Source organism: Pinus tabuliformis, chromosome J, assembly GCF_031772625.1.
Source record: "Pinus tabuliformis cultivar Carrire ecotype Pingquan chromosome J, CPIR1, whole genome shotgun sequence".
NCBI classification, from domain to species: domain Eukaryota; kingdom Viridiplantae; phylum Streptophyta; class Pinopsida; order Pinales; family Pinaceae; genus Pinus; species Pinus tabuliformis.
In genome coordinates this window covers 249,423,141-249,440,541 of record NC_142295.1, presented here as the reverse complement: position 1 = coordinate 249,440,541, position 17,401 = coordinate 249,423,141, and positions in this window count along the sequence as shown.

The window sequence follows — 17,401 nt, the reverse complement described above, 5'->3', positions numbered from 1 at the left end:
GCAAAAAGGGAAAAGGAATGTCAATGAATGTTGCAATCTGGCCACAGGAATTTCTTGATGGAGATCCCTGTCAGAAACTGTGAACAATAGAAACAATTAGGAGTGAAAAAGGGGAACAATGAGATGATGAGAGGGATTTTTAAACACTGCGACAGAGTCCCATTGGAAATGGCACGGGATCGTTACTGAACTGCTACCCAGGACAATGAAATAAATGACAAACGGGTATTAAGCTAGGAAAACATTTAATTGGCCCAACGACCTTGACAATTGGCGGACGATGAGTAATGGAGGAAAAGTGGTGGGACGCAACAAGAATAGAGAAGGGATAGGTGGTTTACGGAGGGGGTGATGGGCAGTAAGTGGTATCGTTCGAGGGTGGGGGGGGTGCCAAATCACCGCGATGCGCCACATAAGGGGTAGGGCCCAGCAGGAGAAACCACCTTCTGGACCTCCCCCCCCGGAGGTAAAGGGAGAATGCTAAGGGGGGGACAAAAAAGAGCAAGAGTCATGGATGGAGTGGGGGATCAGATCCTGAGGCGCTCAAAACCGCTAACCTTTAACCATAAATGACAAACAAAATTTTTCCACTTGCGCTTTTTAATATTAGCTATCTGGACTTAGGATAAGGACGGGTGATGAAAATTATGAAAAAGTTTACCCATAGCATGCACCTTTGATTTTCCAAAATTATGATAGGGGATATATAATGAACATTTGGGAAAACATTAGCTATAGTTTGCACATTTTCCTTTTCAGCTATATTCTCAGATTTAGAATAAAATTTACATTGGCAAGTTATTCACCCAATCACCTAATCTACCTACCCTTAGCTAGACTAACATTTTTATTTCTGTCTTGAGGGTGCACTTAGACTAGCAAACCCATTTTTATTTTCTTTTATGTACAATGAAAAACTATCTAACTTGTCCCTTATTTCTCCTATTGACCCAGATTAAACAGTGGGATCAATGTGATTTTCTACCTAACTAATGATTTACCCAGATTAAACTGTTGGATAAACCTTTATTCTCTATCTATTTTACAGAAATTTAAAAAGTTTATTCATGATTAAACTAAAACTAGTGATTGTGGCATTTTGAACAAGTTGCACACAAATTTATTTTACAGAAATGAAGCAAAATCTATGTATGAGTAGTGGCATTCAGACTTGCAACACTTTCAGTATTATTCTTCTCTTTATTTTTCTTCTTTATACCCTCTTTTCATTTTTTATTCTATTTTTTATTTTATTTGGAAATCATTGTCATATTGACAATTATTTACAAAATTGGATTCCTGAGATATAACATTCAATTACCTTGAGATCCTATAAATAATAGGACCCTAACACCTTAAAGGGAGTGGCGCTCCCAAAGTGGCTGCCAGAAGAAGATCTGTCGCCTGTGGTTAGCCACCAAAGGATTTGAGAAAAGTTGTCCATCATTGCATTCCTTTGTTGCTCAAGGGCTTCTTCGAGTAATATTTTGAAAGGATCTCTTGCTCCCTCGTCTTTATTTTCTTCCTCCATGGGAGGCCGTCGAGGTTTGCGAGGTTGGTATTGCAAGGGTTCAACTAGTGCGAGCCCTAACTCCTTATACCTCGACCTCGTTGGGGACATAAAAAGAAAAACAAAGAAAGATAAGACCGTTATGATACCATTGATCTGAACTTAAATAGGAACGCAAAAAAATACATATATAACCAAAAATACAAATATGCAACAATAACACTTCATTTCATTAATATCAAAGAACAAAAATATGATTATAAACAGAATGGAAATAAACTAGCTTGGGCGATAGTAGATTTTCTCTAATAAGAGATGTGGTAGCTACATGCCTTTGAGCTGTGTTACAATGAGGTTAAAGGGCCTTTTCGTTATTGCACAACAAGGTAGAACCTTAAACAACCAAAACCCTAACCCCGAGAGATGGAACCCCATGAGTTTGGTTGGCCCTGTTGGGGTTAGTTGGGCAACCAACTTCCTGGGGTTGTAACTTGGTCATACTATCTCCATTTGGTTCGTATGATACCTCATTGGAAAGATATCTTCGAGTACTATAGGATTTTATGCAAACCCTTCCTATGGATACTTGCCTATTACAGACCTAAAAAAACATCGTTTAGGTGGTCAAAATTGCTCCAGAAGTTCAAGACCCAAAAAAATTATAAAAATAGTAAAAGATGCTATAAACAAGGAAAATAATGAAATTGACTGGAGTTTTAGGTGGAATAGGTAGGTGGCCACCAAGGTCTACTTGGATCAATAAGCCCACTAAGTGGAAAATTACTTGTTGCATCAAATGGATGACCTCGACACAATTGCATAAATTCAAAATACTTTGCCTTTGTTGAGGCATAGAGGCTAAGGGAAAAAGAGACCACAACTCTGCTTGATATGGGAAATCAATTGCAATAGAAATAAATCTCATTCCAATTGTAGTAATGGTGGGAAGGTGAGGTCAAGGACGAGACATAGGTGTAGAAGCTGATAGAATGGAAGCAACAACCTAAATGGAAATTTCTATTATGAGAGAGATAATTGACAGTATCTCAAGTCAAAAAGACTACTTGATGGCCATCCTTACAACCTAGCATCAATCCATGTTGCTCCAACTATATTACCAAATTTAAAATTGATAGACACTTGAGAAAATATAATAATTTTAGTTAATTAGTTCAAGTCCTTTTTTCTCAAAATTTTGTAAATGCTAACCAAATGCTATCAAGCCTTAGGCATCTTATATAAACTATGCATTAAAGTTTTAATGGATGTATGCAGCTGATCTCGAATCAAGGGGGTTAGTAAATTTAGTTATGTTTTAGAAATTGCTGATACAATATGCTACTCTTAGAAAGAGATGTAATTTTTCTATGCATTGGCACAAAGTATATTAATACAAATTTCCTTGTTATTGTTGAAAAAAAGCAGAAGATTTGTAGGACTTTATTCTATAAGGAATCCAGGGCTCGAAACTTGTGGTAGCTATTAGGGGACACCAAAATAATTTAGCCATGGTATGGGTTAGTGTGGCCTATGTTATCCGTGGTCCTCAGGTGATTTGATGGCTCAAATTCCATTGAGCCTTTTTGGACCATAGACTAGTCTAGAAAATCACAAACACACTAGCGAACCACAAAAAATAATTTAGACTTTAAAATTTAAGATGCTCCATGAGTCCCTACCCATAAATTATGTTAAGAAAAAGAACCATATCTATATCTATATATATATATATATATATATATATATATATATATATATATATATATATATATATATATTCCCCAATGGGAGGCCAAGGCATAGTTTGGTTCATTTTTATGTTTACTCGTGATTTCCAGGAATAGAATATTTACTTTACAAAAGAAATATTTATAAAAATATTAAATCATAAAGTTAAAAAAGTCCAGGATTTTGGGGAAGCATGAGGAAATGGACATAATAAATGCACATATGGGAAGAGAGGTAGGAGTGAAAGGGAAACCCATATTTGCTAATGATGTTGGATGTGGAGCTTGATTATCTTCCTATTTTGGAGGTCTAGTTTCAACCACACTTGGATCCCAATCCTTGACGGGGGGGTCTGGGGGTGACTGCATGTTTGGAGCCCCCCACTGTTGGAGGTCGGGGGCAATGCCCCCAAAGCTAAAAATAGATGAAAAATTTCCTTGTAAAATATTGTAATTTCGTAGTCAATATGGGCCGTTCATTAGGAATATGATATGACGGTAGAAGTTATGTTTAATTTAGGGTTTTTTTCCCTAGAAGGAAAACCCTTAGTTTATTTGAGGGGATTGTATTACGTATTTGTATTATCATTCTGAGTGAGAAAGAGAGAGGAGATTGTGTGAGAGAGAAGAGGAAATTACAACGAATCTTTTGTAGGTTGTATCTCTTCATTTTACTGGATAACTTGAAAGAAAGGACTGACTATTTCTCCATGGACATATCCTAAATTGGGTGAACCACATATATATGTGTCTCTCTTGTTTTATGCATTTATGTATTTGTGTTTCCACAATATTTGTGTATTTCATTTCTCCATTAATTAATTTCTAACAATTGGTATCAGAGCCAAAGTTTTATTTGGCTGATAAAATTATAGGAGAGAAGGGTTCCTAGATCGAGGGGGAGCAATGGCAGTACATGGTAGGTTTAGGGTCGAGAAATTTAACGACCAAAACTACTAGCTTTGGAAGATTCAGATGGAAGATGATCTGTATAAAAAAATATTTGTACCTACCATTGAGTGAAAAGACAAAGAAGTCGACGATTATGTTAGATGAAGAATGGGAGATTCTTGATAAAAACAAATTAGGAATGATACGGCTGTGCCTGGTGGCGTTGGTAGCCTTAAATATTTTGAAGGAAACAACAAAATAAGGTCTAATGATGGCCTTGGAGAAACTATATGAAAAATCCTCAACCCCGAATAAGTATTTCTTATGAAGCATTTGTTTAATATGAAGATGTCAGAGGGTGGATCTGTTGTTGATCATTTAAATGAGTTTAATACGATTATCAGTTAGTTAAGTTCTGTAGGGGTAGATTTTTATGATGATGTTAGGGCTCTATTGTTTCTGTGCTCATTACCAAAAACTTGGAATGGTTTATTTATGGCCATTAGTAACTCTGTCTCTGGATCTAATACTTTAAAGTTTGATGACGTTGTTGGTGTCATCCAGCGAGGAAATGCGATAGAAAAGCTTCGGTGAGACATTAGGTAATGCTTTGATTCTATAGACTAGGGGAAGGAAAATGGAATGAGGAAGGAGCCTAGGGAATCACAGTAAGTCAAGAAAAGGAAGATCCAAATCCATATTAGGGATAGTGTGCTGGAAATGTGGGAAGAAAGGACACTTGAAGAAATACTACAAATCTCAGAAGGGAAAAGAAAGAGATGGAAAACAAGAAAACAATCATGAAGCGAATGCGACAGGTGATATGTTGCAAGATGCTTTGATTCTTTTGTCAGAGAATATTATTGATTCCTGGGTGGTAGATTCAGAGGCATCATTCCATGGCACACTTGATAGGAAACATTTTCATGACTATGTTCAAGGAGATTTTGGATAGGTTCATTTGGGTGATGATAAACCCTATAAAATAGTTGGAATGGGTAAGGTTTTTATAAAGAAACAAAATGGAAACCAATGGCTATTGAAGGAGGTAAGACATGTTCCGTATCTGAAGAAAAATCTTATTTCAACAGGGAAGTTGGGAGGTGCAGGCTGCGTAGCTACTTTTATAAAATAGAATCTGGAAGCTTATTAAAGGAGGTCTGGTAATAGAAAAAGGAGAAAATGTTAGTACATTGTATTTATGCAATAATATATTTAATTTTGTTAATGATTTAACCTACACAGGAGTGGATACAACACGCGGAAATCATAGGCTCAAGCACATGAGTGAGAAGGGATGAAGATTATTCACTGAAGACATTTGTTGCTAGGTCTGAAGCATGTTGATTTAGATTTTTGTGAAAATTGTGTTTATGGAAAACATAAGAGAGTTAGATTTATCAGAGTTGGGAATGAAAAGAAGAGCGAAAAATTAGAGATTGTGCATACATATGTATGGGGACCATGTCAGGGATCATCTCTCAATGACTCTTGCTATTATGTTACTTTTATTGATGATGCAACTAGGAAATCTTGGATTTATTGTATTCAAAATAAATATGATGTATTTGATGCTTTGAAGAAATGGAAAACTTTGGTTTAGAATGATACAAGAAATAAGTTGAAGTGTCTCAGATTAGACAATGGATGTGAATATTGCAGGAAAGAGTTTGATAACTATTGTTTAGAGCATGGAATTCACAAAGAGAAGACAGTTCCAGGAACACCACAAGAAAATGGTGTGTCAGAAAGGATGAACAAGACAATCATAGAGTGTGCAAGGTGCATGAGATTGCATGCATGATTGCCCTTACAATTTTGGGCAGATGTTGTAGATACTTATATTTATCTAATACACATAGGGCCTTCAAGTTCTTTGGATGGTGGCATTCCAGAGGAGGCATGGATAGGTAAAAAGGTAAACTACTAATTTTTAAAGACTTTCGGTTGTGAAGCCTTTTTCCACATCAATAAAGAAAATAGAACAAAGCTTGAGGCAAAATCAAAGAAATGTACCTTTATTGGATATGGTAGAAATGCTTTTGGTTACCACTTATATGATTATGTAAATCACAAAATCATTAGGAGCAGAGATGTCATATTAAATGAAAAGGTATTTTATAAGGATAAGATGTAGGGAAAGAAATAGGAAAGGAAAATAAAGAATACACAGTGTTTGATGAGATCACAAAAAAATTAAAGATGCCTGAAAATCAAAATAATCAATAGCCACAACAACAACAATAACCACAACAACAATAGGCACCTTAAACACCTGAAATTGGTGTTGGAAGATATACCAAGATAAGTAGACCCCTGAATAATACTCTCCTTCATTATATTATGTATTGTTAACTAATTCTAGTCAACTGGAAATATATGAAGAAGAAATGCAGGTAGAAACTAGGTAGAAGTGGCAGCAAGCCATGGAAGAAGAGATGGACTCCTTGATGCAGAACCAGACTTGGCACTTAGTCAAGTTTCTCGTTGGTAAAAAAACATTGCATAATAAATGGGTTTACAGGTTGAAAGAAGAAGATGGAGGTAAACAAGGTATAAGGCTAGACTTGTGGTGAAGGGATTTGCACAAAACAAAGGTTTAGACTTTGATGAATTTTTTTCTCCTGTTGTTAAAATGACTTCAATCAGAACTATTTTAAGTCCAGTGGCAGCAAAAGATTTGCATATTAAGTAGTTAGATGTAAAGCCAACCTTTCTTCATGGTGATTTGGAGGAAGAAATATATATGAAGCAGCCACAAGGGTATAAGGTCAAAGGGAAGGAGAAATTAGTGTGAAAATTGAAGAAGAGATTGTATGGCTTAAAACAAGCTCCAAGGGAGTGGTATCTAAAATTTCACTGGTTTATGTTTGAATAAGTTATAATAGATGCCGCTCTGACCATTGTGTTTATTTTAAAAGGAAAAATGATGGCAAGTATATTATATTTCTATTGTATGTAGATGACATGCTTGTTGTAGAGTCTAACATGTGGGAAATAAATGTGCTCAAAGGAAAATTAGCAAATTCCTTTGTAATGAAGGATTTGGGTGTTGCAACACAAATCCTTGGTATGAGAATAATTAGAGATAGGAAAAATCACAAATTAACATTGTCTCAGAGTGAGTACATAGAAAAGGTGTTGGAAATACCTAATATGCAGAATGCAAAATCAGTAAGTACACCTTTTGCTAGCCATTTTAAACTAAGTAAGGAGATGTGTCCCAAGACCCAGGAAGAGATGGATTCTATGTGTAAGTTCCATACGCATCAACTCTTGGAAGCTTAACGTATGCAATAGTATGCACAAGACCTGATATTGCACATGTAGTGGGAGTTTTAAGTAGGTATATGAACAATCCGGGAAAAGAGAGTTGGATGGCAGTGAAGTGGGTTCTCAGGTATTTTAGAGGTACCACAAATCAAGCATTACATTTTAGAGGTTCAAACATTTCTCTACAATGGTATGTTGATGCAGATATGGTAGGCGATAAAGGTAACAGGATGAGAACTAGAAGGTATGTGTTTAATGTAGGTGGAACAACTGTTAGTTTGGTTTCAAAATTGGAAAACATTGTTGCACTTTCAACAACGACATCAAAGTATGTTGCTGCTATAGAGGCCGATAAAGAAATGATTTGGTTACAAAGGTTTATGGATGAGTTTGGAAAGAAATAGGAGATGAGCAGATATATACTGACATCCAGAGTGCCATTCATATTGCAAAATTGCAGCCTTTAATTCTAAGCCTAAACATACAAAACTCAGGTATCATTTTATACGATCAGTTTTGGATGATGGACAGTTGAAGCTAGAAAATATACACACTAGTTAGAATCCTGCAGATATGTTGAAAAAGGTTGTAACCAGGGAGAAATTGAGCTATTTCTCTGTCCAGATTTAAATAGGAATGCAACAAATTACAGATATAACCAAAAACACAAAGATGCAACAGAAATAAAACTTCATTTCATTTGTATCAAAGAACAGAAATATGATTACAATCAAAATGGAAATAAGACTAGCTCGGGTGATGGTAGCTTATCTTTGAGAAGAGATGTGGCGGATACATGCCTCTGAACTATGTTACAATGAGGCTTGAAGGCCTATTTATTATTGAGAAACAATGGAAAACCCTAAACATCCAAAACCCTAACCATAGGAGATGAAGCACCAAAACTATGGGCCCCGTTTGGGTAAATTGGTACAACAACTTCCTGAGGTCGTAACTTTGGCATATGATTTTCGTTTGACATGCACAATACCTGGTTAGAAAGATCTATCTATGACCCATGTTTGTCCCGATTTTCCAAAAAAAACATCGTTTAGGGCCTCAAAACGGCTAAGGAAGTTCAGGACCCAAAAAAATGCCAAAAATAGTAAACTGTGCTACAATTAAGGAAACTGAAAAACTGAAAGAAACAATGATGGGGGTCCAAGTGGAATAGGCGGGCGGCCACCAATATCCACCTGGATCATTCCTCTCCCCTTAGGAAGCAATGGTACCCATTGTATTGAGTTCCTCCATGAGATGAGGAAAATTCTGCTGAACTTGGTCCCTAATGACCCACTTGCCTTGGTGAAGGAGTTGTCCTGCTTTGACAACTCGATATAGTTGGATCCTTTGTTTTTGGGTGTTCTTGATCTATGTGTCCATGATCTGATTAGTTATGGACTATTCCATGCAGTCCAGATTTAACTCTATAGCAGTGATTTGTTTTGAAATATCTGATGTGTCCAACAATGGTGGGAAGTATGGTCGAAGGTGATCCACATTGAACACTAGGTATAGGCCAAGGAATGGGGGAATGCGGAGCTCAAATGCATTGTCTCCCATAACCTTGGTAATGGTGTAAGGACAATATCGGAGTGGTTTGGTTTTCCAATAGGATCTGGTAAGGCGCTCCTTCTACAAATGCAACAAGAATTTGTCGCCCACCTGAAACTTGTGTGGCACCCAATATTGATCATGTCGCTGCTTGTACTGGGCTTTTGATTTCTCTAGAATGTCATGGACCTACTGGCGGATGTGCTGGATGTGCTCAATGAAGTTGTTTTCCTTGTCGGCTTCAGACTAGACATGAGTTGAATCTTCCTGAGTAGCTACAAATGGTATGGCCACATCATTGGGACATAGTGGCTAGAATCCCAAGGCCACCTGAAAAGGGCTGTGGCCAGTCGAGCTATCGAGAGCCCAGTTACAGGTGTGCTGGACATAGGGGAGGCTCTCATCCCAACATGAATGGATTCTTTGAGTTGTACATGCACAAAATGTGTATGATCATCCTGTTGACGACCTTTATCTGGCCATCAGTTTGGGGATGAAAAGTTGTGGACTTAGTGAGCTTGGTGTCCAGCATCGACCAGAGACTGGACCAAAATGTACTAATGAACATGCTATCTTGACCTAAGATGATAGATTATGGGATCCCAAAGTGTACCCACACTCGTTCAAAGAAGAGTTTAGCAGTGGCTTCTGTTGTGATATTCTTCTTGCAGGTCACCATAATGGCCATCTTCGGGAATCTGTCGATGAACAAAAAAACATAGTCATTTCCATGCTTAGTAGAAGGAAGGCCCAACATGTAATCCATGGAGATGGATTCCCAAGGTTGATAAGGGGTAGGAAACGGATTATAGAGGCCTTGCTTCTTGATGGTCGGTTTGGAAATGGCACAGGAAGTGCAAGATATGATGTTCTTCTCGACATCCTGTCGAAGATTCGGCCAATAGAAATACTTCTGCAGTACTACCATTATTTTCCCAACCCCGAAATGCCCAATGATCCGACTGTAGTGCCTTCGAAAATCATCCTGGCATGCTCGCTTGAAGGAACACAAAGGTGTCCCAGGTGGCATAACAATGCATCTTGGAGGTGAAAATCTAGAACTTGTTGACACTCAAAGAGCGTCTCGTATGTGTGGTTGAATTCTGGGTCGCTTTTGTAGAGAATTGGCCAATCCGAAATCTCGTGCCCACAAGAGTTGAGCATGGTGGTTAACACCATGATTGGTGGTCGGCTGAGGTAGTTTGAAACATTATTAGTACTGCCCTTCTTGTACTTTATATTCAAATGGAATTGTTGCAGGTATGTGGACCACTTATGATGGTGATCATTCTACAACTTCCCTTGAGTCTGTATGAACTGCAAGGATTAGCGGTCTGTGTGGATGACTGTTTCCTTCCCCAAAATGTAATGCTTCCATTGTCGGCAGACCTGCACAATGGAATACATCTCTTTGTCGTAAGTGGGATACTTTCAGATTGTGTCTGAAAGTGTCTCAATGTGATATGCCATTGGATTCCCCTATCAAGTAAGGATTGCCTTAATAGCATAGTCAGAGGCATCTATCTCGATCTCAAATGGTTGTTGCAAGTCTGGTAATGTGAGAACTGGTGTAGAGCAGAGGCGATGTTTCAACTCTGTGAACGCCTTCTATTGAGATTCAGACCAAAATAATTTTTCTTTCGCTCCTCCCTTGGTGACTTGACTCAAGGGCCAAGTGATATGAGAGAACCCCAACACAAACTTGCAGTAGAAATTGGCAAGACCTAGAAAGCTGCAGAGCTCTATCATAGTGGTTGGGGCTGGCCAATCCCGAATGACTTGGATCTTGGTTGGATCCAAATGCACCCCCAGTTCATCATTAATTCATCCTAGATACTAAACCTGGGTCACTCCAAAAGTGAATTTCTCCAAATTGGCACACAACTTGTGTTGCCTCAGTGTTTGGAGAACCTGTTAGATGTGGTGGAGGTGCTCTTCCCAACTCTGGCTAAAGATGAGGATGTCATCCAAGTATAGCACTACAAATGAGTTGGTGAATGGTCGCAAGATGTCATCCATCAACCTCATGAAGGTTGCAGGAGCATTCATCAAACCGAAAGGCATAACCAATCCCTCCTTGGCTTTGAAGGCAATCTTACACAAATCAGAGGGTTCAATTGGTACTTGGTGATATCTGGACTTCAAGTCGATCTTGCTGAAATATTTTCCCCCTTGAGTTGTTCTAGAAGGTCATCAATCCATGGGATCAGGTACCTGTACTCGACAGTGATCTTGTTAAATGTCTGATACTCAATACAAAGTCTCCAAGTCCCATCCTTCTTTTGTACCAACACGATCAGGCTCCCACAAGGCGATAAACTCAGTTGGATGTGACCTTTCTACAGTAGCTCCTAAATTTGCCTCTTGATTTGGTTGTTCTCTAGAATAGAGCACCGATAGATTGGTACATTGTGGAACGACGCACCTAGGGCCAAATCGATGGAGTGCTTGACCTAACAGTGCAGAGGCACCCCTGTGGGGGAGGTGAAGAGGTCCTCATACTCCTCCACGATCTTGTCCATCAGTTGTTTTCGTGTGGAGGGGTCCTGTTTGGAGGTCCTGGCCACTATCTTCTTCTTTCCTTGAGGGCGTATCATCAGGAAAACAAATTTCTTGGTTTTAGAAATGAGCTTACTGCATTGTTTTGTAGTAACCAAAGAAATGGCGGTAAGTAGTGCTACCTTTGGTATCCTATACATCTTATTTCCCAAGCTGACAATAACAGCGTGAGGCCTTGACTCATACAAAACATGTCACTTCCAGAAGTATGGTTGGCCTAATAATACATCAAAAACATCAAGAGGAGCAATGTCACATAATACCTCATCCACCAAGTGTTGAAATTTATAAGTATTACCTATTAGAAATTTTATCTATATTCTCTAGTTTATTTCACCTACTTGTTTAATTACTAACAAGTTGTTTAACCATATAAACACTGAAATAAACACAATACAGTCTCAACCATCTACAGATAAACAATTGAAAGAAATATAAAAACACACAAGTGACACCGTTATTTTTGGACAATCGTCCTCAGAAAAACCCAACTTGGGAAAGCCGGTGCAACAATTATGACGATTATATTATTATGCAATGTTTCTGAGTACAATTGGGTGCCAAATTGGCTCACGCGACAGAGAAAATAATCTGGCAGTAATGGCTCTCTATTTGGAAGCAGATATTTGGAAAGTCTACCCCACGAAACCCTCTCCAGCACAATCTAAAGCTCAACATCAGCCCTCCTGGCCTTTGCGTCAGCCTTTTGAGGCTCTCCATAGCCTCTCTGACCCTCTGCGTCACTCCTGCAGCTTCTGCGTGGATGATGTAGGCCCTTCTGGCCTTTACGCAGTCCTTTCTAGCCTATGCTTGGCTCCCTCTAGCGCTGCATCTGCCTTTCTGCCTCTGCACTGGTCTTCCGACACTATCTCTGCCTCTTTGCCTTGTACTCACTGCCCCTCGCTGCAACTCTGATCACTGATTCGATTTCTCTTAGAAAACCTTCCTCTAGAAAATCGAATGACTGATCACTCTGGTGTATTCTCCAATGAACCCTTAAGTCTCCTCTTCTAATTTTCCTGTTGGTCCTTCAACGGCCGAGATTACATCTCTAATCAACGACTAAGATTAGATTTGGCTTGATCCATGTCATTTAGAACCTTCTAAACCAATTTTATATTAATACACATTAATACTTTATTTTTCCTAAGTTTAGACTTAGGAACTCCATTAAAAATATTAATTATTTTAATATCTCCTTAACTGGGTAGAATCTGCCCAAACCATTTCCGGGTTTTGGTGATCTCATGTGCATTAGCCTCTCCACCAATTTTCATGGCTATAGTACATCATATTCTACCCCAAATCAACATGAAGTGATTGGTGCTGTATGGAAGGCGACACTGCTTGGCTGACATGAAGATCCTGTCCTTGATGAATCCACCCGGTGGTGTACGGTTGTGGGTGTGATGTGGTCAATAAGCCCAGCCGCTTCATGAACTTTGATGAAATGAGGTTCTTTTGGCTCTCGCTATCGACAATGAACTGTAGCGGGGAACCCTTTACCCACATATGGGAGTGGAAGAGGCGCTCCTCCTCCTTTGGATCTTTGGGTTCCTCCTTCTCGATCTTTGTGGTGGCAACGGTGGCATTGGGATCTGCATCGATAATCCACTTCCCTTTGTCATTCACCTTGTCGGGCTTTGAATCAGAGTCGGAACATGCATCTAATTCAGAAGCCTTCAGCTCGACCACCAGTGACTACTTGCCCTGACACTCACTTGTGTTGTGAGTGGAGTTCTTATAGAACTCACACCACTTTCCCATGTCCTTCTTTGGCTTCGCGGTGTTGTTCTTTTCTTGCAGCTTTGGCAGGTTGTCCTGGGCCACCCCGCCTTGGCATTGCCCTTTTTTCTGCAGTTTGGGGGCACCTTTGCCTTGCTTCAGATTCACAGATCCAAAGTATCACTTTTTTTTTTTAAGATTTTGCTCGATCTTAACAGTGTATCGGTACACCGTTCTGAGCGAGGAGATGTCCAGGAACTCCATCTCATCCTGGGTGTACCTGTGTAGGCAGCCGCAGTACTTGAGTACCAAATGTTTCTCATAATCCTTGATACCCAATTTTGTGTGAAGGGTGAGGAAAACATTGGTAAACTCTGGCATGTCTTGGCCCCTTCCCTGCTGCAGTGTGGTCCACTTTATGTATTTATCCTCATAGCTCTCGACAGGGTAGTACTGCTCCTTGATGGCGTCCTGGAACGAATTTCAAGTGGGTGCGGCTGAAAAAAACGAGGGCATACTTTCATCCTTCTACTTAGAGTAGGTGCCTCACCAGTCCTTGACGTGCGGGGTGGCTTTGAGAAGAGAAAAAGTAATATTTTCCCAACTGGAAAAATCATGAACAAAAGAATACCCTTCTAGCATATTTAAACATTTATATACGACGTCTACATCTATTTAGCCCTCAAATATGGGAATTTTAAAGTTCACTTGTACCTTAAAAGGAGTGGCACCTCCAAAGTGGCTACTGGATGTGTATGTGCTGCCAATGGGCGACCATTGAAGGATCTGGGAATAGTTATCCATCATCGCGTTCCTTTGTTTATCGAGGGCCTCCTTGAGAAATATTTTGATAGGATCTCTTTCTCCCACGTCTTTCTTTTCTTCCCCCATGGGCGACTGTCAGGGTTTGCGATGCTGATCTTGCAAAGGTTCAACCAAATCAAGCCCTAACTCCTTATACCCCGACCTCGTTAAGGACATGAAAAGAAGGATCGAGAAAGAGTAGACTGCTATGATACCACTGATCCAAATTTAAATAGGAACGCAACAAATTATAGATATAACCAAAAACATAGAGATGCAAAATAAAAAAAACTTCAATTCATTTGTATCAAAGAACTGAAATATTCTTACAAACAGAATGGAAATAAGAATACCTCGTGCTATGGTAGCTTATCTTTGAGAAGAGATGTGGCAACTACATGCCTCTAAACTGTGTTACAATGAGGCTTTCAGGCCTATTTATTATTTAGAAATAATGGAAAACCTTAACCCTAGGAGATGAAGTGCCAAAACTATGGGCCCCATTTGGGTAAATTGGTACATCAACTTCTTGGGGTCGTAACTTTGGCATATGATCTCTGTTTGATGCGCACAATACCTCGATAGAAAGATTTATCTGAGGACTACAACTTTCAAGTGGCCAAAATGGGATGTATATTGGCCTTGATTTTCCCAAAAAATGTCATTTAGGGCCTCAAAATGGCTCAGGAAGTTTAGGACCCGAAAACCTGCCAAAAATACTAAACTCTGCTACAGTTAAGGAAACTGAAAAACTGAAAGAAACAATGGTGGGGGTGCAAGTGGAATAAGTGGGTGGACACCAATATCCACCTGGATCATGCTCAGTTTAAATTGACCTTCAAGAATGATGATGAAGATGAGAAACAACCAGGTCCAAAGTGGAAGCATTGTTAGTAAGTGAAGCAATGGCATAGTTGATATAATCAGTCTCCAAGTGGGAGATTGTTGGATGTGGAGCCTGATTATCTTCCTGATTCAGAGGTCTTTTTTCATCCGTGTTTGGATCCCAATCCCTAACGGGGGGTGTGGAGGGCTTGCCCCCCATTATTTCTTCCTTGGGGATCCATGGGGGCAACTACATGTTTGGAGCCCCCCCTGGTGGGGGTTCGGGGGAAGTGACCCTGAAGCTAAAAATAGATGAAAAATTTCTTTGTAAAATATTGTAATTTCATATTCAATCAGGGTCGTTCATTAGGCAGATGATCTGACGGTAAAAGTTATGTTTAATTTAGGGGTTTTTTCCCTAGAAGGCAACCCCTTGGTTTATATGAGGGAAATGTATTGCGGATGTGTATTATTATTCTGAGCAAGAAAGAGAGAGGAGATTATGTGAGAGAGAAGGGGAAATTACTGTGGATCTTATTGTTGTAGCAGCAGCAACACCCTCCAAAATTTTTGCCTAAACTTAAATTTCAGATCCTATTGTGGATCTTGGGATCAATCGTTTCCTAGTCACTTATTGGTAAGCTGATGATCTCAATCTCCTTCCTAAATCTTGAGAGGCATGCATGATTTTATCTTTATGTAGTATGTGTCATCTTTGGGCTTGGGGATTATCGCTTTTCATGCAAAGGGAAGTTTGTGTTGCTTCAAGGGGAAATATTTGTGAGAATGGGTTGTTCTCATCACATAGACATGTTTCGCACTCATTTCATGCACTCTTGCACAAGTGTCACCTTTATCCTCTCAAAGTCTATCATCGGAGCCACACTTGGCGTAAGCTTCCACAAAGGTTGTTGCATTAAGCGAAGTATGTTTTTACATGTTCTGGATGGTCTATGTTGTATCACTAAGTGTTCAAGTGTGTGATCGTAGTCAAGTTCTATCATTTTTTACATTGGCTGCACTGATCCCACACTGAACCAAATTTTGGAGTTCCCCTAGCAACCTAGCCTCTTCAAACTTTCTTGAACTGCTCACTTCGCATTAGCAACCCTCAAGATTTTCCCTTGCCGACTGGAACTACGCAATGCACAGAAAGCCCAACCTCTCTTGGCATCCAAAACAATGCAGTGGATTCCTCCAGTGTCCTTACCTCTGCCAGAACCCACTGTCTCCAAAAATTGCATAGTTTTGTCCTTTATGCATCTTAGCTGCCCAGTCTCCCTTGCATCCTGAAAATGTGCAAATGTGTCCTCCCAGGGCCTCATCCCATAGTAGTCATTGCCCACTGAAACTGCACAATTATGTCTCTCAGTGGCCACAAAGAAGGATGACATGCTAGATGACTCTCAAGGAGTTGAGGAGAAAGATAAGCAGACCAAGGAACCCAAGGGATAATAGAAGATTGGGACTGAATGAAGGCTGCGTCCGATGCATAACCTTTTGGAGGGTAGGTATGGAAAACAAAGAAGATCTTTTGAAATATGCCTCTTAGTGTAGCTTCAAGGACTGCTTATCATTGTCATATCATCATGTCTTCAATGACATGCATGGTTTCAAGCACTAACAATCATTCCATGTGTTTGCTCTAAGTGTCTTGCTCCCTTTCGCTTGTTGGATCGATTTTCGTCTTTTGGCATGTTTGGTTGTTATGTCATGTTTGTGAGCCTTTCTAGAGACCTTGAAGGCTGGCCTTTATGTATAAAAGTTGTCCTAGCCATGTAAACATCTGTCACATTCATACACAAAGTTTTAAGCACTGCTGCATAAGTGTCGTCACAGTCGTCCTAATGTCTATGTCAAGTGATGCACTTTTCACTTTTAGTTCTAGATAGTCTCATATAGGGTAATTCTTTGTCTTGTTATTCCACTGGTTTATGTTTTCGTGTCATCGAAGTATGCTAAGTGTGAGATCATAATGTCAAATTCCTCACAAGTTCACTTGCCTCCCACAATTATCCATTTTCCTAAAAATCCTTCTGACCGGAAAACTCTCTTTCACCAGACCCCAACTAAGCTGCACATTGCACAATCTCAGTCCTCAGTGATGCTGCCCTATTGCCTGGAATTGCACAGTGTGCAGTCACTGTCCCCCAGGGAATTTTCACTACGCAATTCCAAAGCTCAGCAGACTACCCTCCTCCCTAGAATTATGCAATAACTTCCATAAGTCTGACCTGAATTACACATTTCACAAGATCAGTAATTAAGTCTCCCCCCTGCCTATTGGAACCCCGCAATGTGCAGAGACCCAAGCCTTTCTTGCCTCCCATAACTACGTAGAGGTGTCCCTAGTGTCTTGCTTCAGCCTGCCTCCTAGGGTCCCACCTTGCAGCTACTACTGATGATATCAACTGCCCAATCCTCTCTCCTAGTGGCCTCTGCACAATTTTCCCTGGCAGTGAACATTGTGCTCAAGATTTCTTCAGCCAAGTTTGAGCTATGCTTTGTGCAGTCTCAGTGACCAGTCTCCCGC